Below are 5,954 nucleotides of genomic sequence, written 5' to 3'. Positions count from 1 at the left end.
AAGCATTAGAAACTACCTTCTCAGATTGCATCATAACACAGCCCAAACCCTGATGAGAAACATCACAATAAATCACAAACTTCTCCTGATCTATCGGGAGACTCAAAATCGGAGCTGTAATCAATCTCTGCTTCAGTTCTTGGAAGTTTTTCTCACATTTATCTGACCACACAAATCTCTGGCTCTTGCGTGTCAGCTCAGTCAACGAAGTAGCAATCTTTGAGAACCCTTCCACGAAATGCCTATAATAACCTGCCAATCCAAAGAAACTTCTAACCTCAGAAGCATTCTTTGGCCGCTTCAATTTTCGATGGATCTACCTTAATCCCCTCCTTACTGACAATGTGCCCAAGAAAGGATACCTGAGATAACCAGAACTCATATTTCTTGAACTTTGCAAACAATCTGTGTTCCCTCAGTCTCTGTAGAACCAACCTCAGATGTTGCTCGTGCTCTGACTCAGACTGAGAATATACTAGAATATCAATGATGAAGACGATCACAAACTGGTCTAGATAATCCTTGAACACTCTGTTCATCAGATCCATAAAAGCAGCAAGGGCATTAGTGTGACATCCCCAATTTGCTAATAAGGTTTAGAACCTTGATTAGCGTGCCTGGAGGGCAATAAGTGATTTAACATGATAATATATGAATTTTAATGAATATGTGATTAGAATGCATGTCTAGGTGAAAAAAATATGCATGTGGGCCCCGTTTGCTTATTAGGGGTAAATTGGTAATTTTAGCCCGTTGAGGGCATAAATGTAATATATGTGAAATTTATGGTATAATGGTGATATAATTGTGATGCACGTGTCGAGACGGTCCTAGGGAGCTAATTATTTTAAAAGTCACAACAGGATTAAATACCCGGCTCGGGAAGGGCCTAGGGGTATTTTGGGAATTTGTAAGTAATGGTTAGTGAGATTTTGGTAACTTGAGTGACCATTTGTAACCATTAAGTATAACTATTCTAGGTGAGAAAATGGTATATTTGTAAGGGATGTGAAATGTCTAGGATGCCCTTGAGGTCTAGTTAGAAAGGGAATTAGATGGAAGGGTAAAATGGTCTTTTGGCAGGAATTTAGATAAGTTTGGCTGAGATAAAAAAGTCATTCACGTTTTTATACTTAGGCAAATTCTGTTTTGGCTGAAAGAGAAGGGAAAACTAAGAACCTAGAAGGAAAAGTGGAAAAGGAAGGGAGCTGGTAGTTTGAGGCTTAGGAGGAGAATCAAAGTGGCTTGAGGAAACTAAAGCCAAGTATAGGCCAAGATTTTCTCAGAGGTAAGAATTTATCTCTGTTTTGTTTAAGTTTCTAAGCTTGATTTTTAGAGTGTGAGCATGGAAATTGAAAGTTGGTTTGTGGCTGGTTTGTGTGGGAATTCAGTTTGAGAAACAAGAGGATTTAACTTGAAGCTGGAATTGAAGGAAGCTTAAGGTCGAATTCTCCACTTGAGGTAAGAATTCTATGCAATTTTGAGGTTTGTTTCTAGTGTGGTTTAAGAATTTTGAAGCATGGTTTAAGTTTTATAAGCCTTGGTTTAAGTTTCTGGTTTACTGGTTTAAACTTCTGAAATTTGAAACCAAAGTGTGAATTATGGGTGTGATTATGTGTTTGTGCTTGTTGTTGGTGTTTATAGGTTGCTAGGTGGTTTATTTGAGGTTTTGGATTGATGTTGGGGTTTAGGTATGCATTGGGGTTGAATTGGAAGTGTTATGGCTCGGGGAAAATGCAGGGGAAAACCTAGAATTCTGGGTTCGCGTAGGGGCGCCGCGGCCCTGTTATTTAGAACATGAAACTGTTCATGGGCCCATCAAAACATTTACAAGCTATTTACAACTCAAAATGGTCATTACTGTTTCAAATTTACAAACCCGCCGACCTAAGCGGCAAAAATAGGGTAAACCCCCTAGTTCCTCTGAGAACTCCTTGGCCGTGGTGGTCAAGCGGCCGCATATGTACACATCACCACCTAAGCTCTCAACTCAAGGCTGGGTGAGCTTTTCTTTCCCTTTACCTGCACCACATAGCACCCATGAGCCAAAGCCTAGCAAGAAAACACAATATAACATGATTATAATATCAACAATGATCATAATAATTATTCAGGACTTTCAGTCCAAAATAGATGAGTGACAGTTGAAAAGTCACTAAGGTGGGTTCCCTTCCCTCTAGCCATGTGACGATAGGGTCACCGAGGCTTTACAAATAAGTGAACCTTTCACTAACTTAAACAGGATAGGTGCATGATGACTAGTCACCAACATAACCTACCTCATGACCATAGAGTCATAACCATGGGATTCCGCTCCCTAGCCATGTGACAAGCAGTCACCTAGGCCTTTGGCCCTAGCTCTGAGTAACTAGTCAAGCGCTTATAAGTTTCATCGACCTTAGGGTTGGTCCAGCATTAATGTCCCTAGAGGCATTCAATGCTGATATTGATTAGATCTAATCTTTAATCAGCCCTACGTTCAGGACGCTTATGCCGTTTCAGACTCACAGGTCAGTAATATACGACCAGTGCCGTCCTGACTAATCAGTGCCATACACAAGTAAGCAAGCTCTGCTAAGCATTTAATATGCAATCAATATCCACATTTATCAACCAACATGCCTTAACAACAATCATGCATGTCACATATGGGGTGCAGTTTTCTTACCTCTGATTCGAGCGAGAATGAATAAAAGAACGACCCTTGAGAACAATCTAACTTTTAGTCCTTTAGCGGTCACCTAGTCATAACCAAATATGGGACACCATCAATAAAATGATTAACAAAGGTTCCCAAACCAAGATCTAGCCTCCAGGACATCAATCCCCACTAATCCGGGCAGTAGGAACAATCCTGAGGCCTAAAACCAAGTTCCCGAGGTCAAAACACTCAAACAGGCTCAAAACTACCCAAGGGCTGCGGCCCTAGCACCTTGAGCCGTGGCCCCCAGCCACAATAGGAGCAAGGGCCAAGACGCCCCATACCCAGGGCTGCGGCACCCAGCAAGGCCAAAATGCTCCACCTGCTTCTTCGAGCTAAGGCCGCAGCGCCCAAGAACAGGGCCGCGACCCCTATAACCCAGAACCATCCACAAACTCGGTTTCCATCATCCCAAACACTCCAAAAACATACCTAAACACTTCCAAATCCACAAATCAAAGTTCCCAAGCTTCCCAATGATCCAAAACCATCAAAACCCGAGGCTTAAACGAACCAGAAACTCAACAATTCACAAAATCCAATTCTAAGCTTAGAAACTCTAAAAACTTAAAACTTAAAACTTAGATTACCTTTGATTGGGTTGTTTCTCATCAAATCCTTCGGTCAAGAAGCTTCTAATCTTTCCTAGGATCACTATGCCTCGATCCTCACTTGATTTCGACTCCTAGAACTCAAGATTTCTTCAAAAATGCCTCAAACGGTAAAATGAACTAACGGGAAGAGAAAAATGGTTTTCTAACGTACGATTCTATCTAACAAGCTACTTCAAGCTTAAGTAACCTCAAATAAAACCTAGTGCCCGGGGTCCCGAAAACACCCTCGGGGACATTATAGTCAAAACTTCCAGAATTTCCTCTTGATCTCAATAACTCCCAATTTGTCATCAAATAACATTCTCATTACTCAATATCCCAATAAAATACCCCCGTTATGACAAAACCGCTAATTTATAATATAAGACCGTCTCATGCCGAATAGCTCGAATATATCTCCATAATAATGGGATCTCATTCACAAATCACAATATGCACCAAAATACACAAATATGCCCTCAACGACCAAATTACCAAAACACCCTAATAATAAAATGTGGACCCACATGCATGCATATAACATTATATTATAATATAATTCACATAAACATGCATATTATCAGTTAATGGCATAATTAAACAGTTATGGCCCTCCCGGCCTACTAATCCAGCCATTAAACTGCATTAAGGATTTTGGGCATTACAGTGACTGTGGTTGGCCTTGCTTCTCCAATCCCTAACTTCTTGAAAATCGACATGGGCATCAAATTAATGCTAGCCCCCAAGTCATAAAGTGCTCTACCAACATCTCTACCCCAAATAGAACAAGGAATTGTAAAGTTGCCCAGGTCTTTCAATTTAAGAGGAATTTTATTCTTCAATATAACACTGCAACCTTCAGTCAAAGCCACCGTTTCAAATTCTCCAAGTCTCCTCTTCTTGGTTAAAATATCCTTCAAAAACTTCACATAGTTGGGCATTTGTTCCAATGCTTCCACCAACGGTATATTGATGTGAAGTTTTTTTCAAAACATCTAAAAATCTTCGGAATTGACCATCTTGTTGCTGCTTTTGAAATCGTTGAGGAAATGGTGGAGGTGGCTTGCTTATAGGCTTCTCTGTTGCATTTTGCTGAGGAATTGCTGCAGCAATTGCTTCAGGATCAACATTTGACATTTTTCAAACTCACAACTCTTTCTTCCCTTTCCACACTACTTTGGATTGAAATGGGCTTGCTTTTGCTCTTAGAATTATCCTCATTCAACTCCAGATTTTTACCACTCCTCAAGGTAACTGCCTTGCAATGCTCCTTATCATCTCTCCTTGGATTTTCAATATCACTAGGCAAGGTTCCTTGTCGTCTATTCCTTAGCTCATTGGCTAGCTGCCCCATTTGAATCTCTAGGTTCTTCAAGGATGTCTCTTGGCTTTGAATCATAGCATCATTTTTTGCCATATATTCTTCCATTAAACTCTCCAGCGAGCTTGATTGAGACACTTGAGGAGGAGGTGGTTGAGCTCTTGGTGGTTGTTGAGAAAACCCTGGTGGATACGTAGGCTTGTTTTGCATTGATGCTCCCTCCGCTTGAACTAGCTCCTTGACCCCCCCATGAGAAATTTAGATGCTGCCTCTACCTCAAATTATAAAAGTTTGAATATGGGTTATACGGTTGGCATTTTGATTCCCCACATAACAAACTGAAGCAGGATTCAAAGGACAACTCTCAAATGTGTGCCCATCTTCACAATAAAAACAAGACACATCATAAACTTGTCCCATCACAGCTGGTTGTACCATTCCCCCCAAACTCATGTTCTTGAGAAGGTTAGTCATTGAAGAAACTTGAGCGGTCAAAGCTATCAATGCATCCACTTCAAGTATGCCAACTACTTTTCGACTTGTTGAGGCTCTAGCATTGGACCATTGGTAATTGTTGCTAGCAATCCTTTCCAAAATCTCATAGGCTTCATAGTAGGACTTAGAGAGAATAACCCCATTAGCCAAAGCATCCAACACCATGCGAGTGGAAGAATTAAGCACATTATATAATGCTTCCATTTGTATACAATGCAGAATCCCATGGTGTGGACACATCTTCAATAACTCTTTGAATCTCTCCCAAGCTTCACAAAAAGATTCATCTTCCAGCTGTTGAAAAGACATGATTTCATTGCGAAACTTGGCATTTTTGGTAGGAGGAAAGTACTTCGTCAAAAAGATTTCAGCCAACTCATTCCATGTAGTCACCGAGTCGGGAGGAAGGGTGTTGAGCCAAGCTCTAGCTCGATCCCTCAAAGAGAAAGGGAACAATTTCAACCTTAGGACCTCGTCACTTACTCCTTGTAGCTTGAAAGAATCGCTCACCTCCAAAAATGAACGAAGATGAAGATGAGGATCCTAAGTAGGTAGCCCACTAAATTGACCCATTGTCTGCAACATTTTGAACATCACGGGCTTTAACTCGAATTGGGGTGCTTGAATTTCAAGCCTAACAATGCCCTGGTTGAGCTCATTGAACATGGGGGCAGCATACTCCCTTATGGCTTTCTCTCTATCATCAGCCATAGCAATCGTGTTAACCATATTATTAGCACCTCAACTCCTTCAACCTCTTCAGCCATATTAAGGTGATTTTGAGCCCGTTGTTCCCTTAGTCTTCTTCAAAATGTTCGATCAATTTCAGGGTCAATAGGAGCTA

At 40.9% G+C, this 5,954-nt stretch overlaps 1 non-coding gene across 1 annotated transcript; it reads left to right on the top strand.

Moving 5' to 3' along the window:
• The first annotated feature begins 5,330 nt into the window (after positions 1–5,330).
• Positions 5,331–5,437, top strand: LOC133781053 (small nucleolar RNA R71). Its single transcript, XR_009869850.1, has one exon. It is a non-coding gene; the product is annotated as a small nucleolar RNA R71 (small nucleolar RNA).
• Positions 5,438–5,954: the final 517 nt, after the last annotated feature.

The sequence above is a fragment of the Humulus lupulus genome, chromosome 5 (genome assembly GCF_963169125.1).
Source record: "Humulus lupulus chromosome 5, drHumLupu1.1, whole genome shotgun sequence".
Classification (NCBI taxonomy): domain Eukaryota; kingdom Viridiplantae; phylum Streptophyta; class Magnoliopsida; order Rosales; family Cannabaceae; genus Humulus; species Humulus lupulus.
The sequence above is the reverse complement of the archived record's forward strand: the minus strand, read 5'-3'. Positions and strand labels throughout refer to the sequence as shown.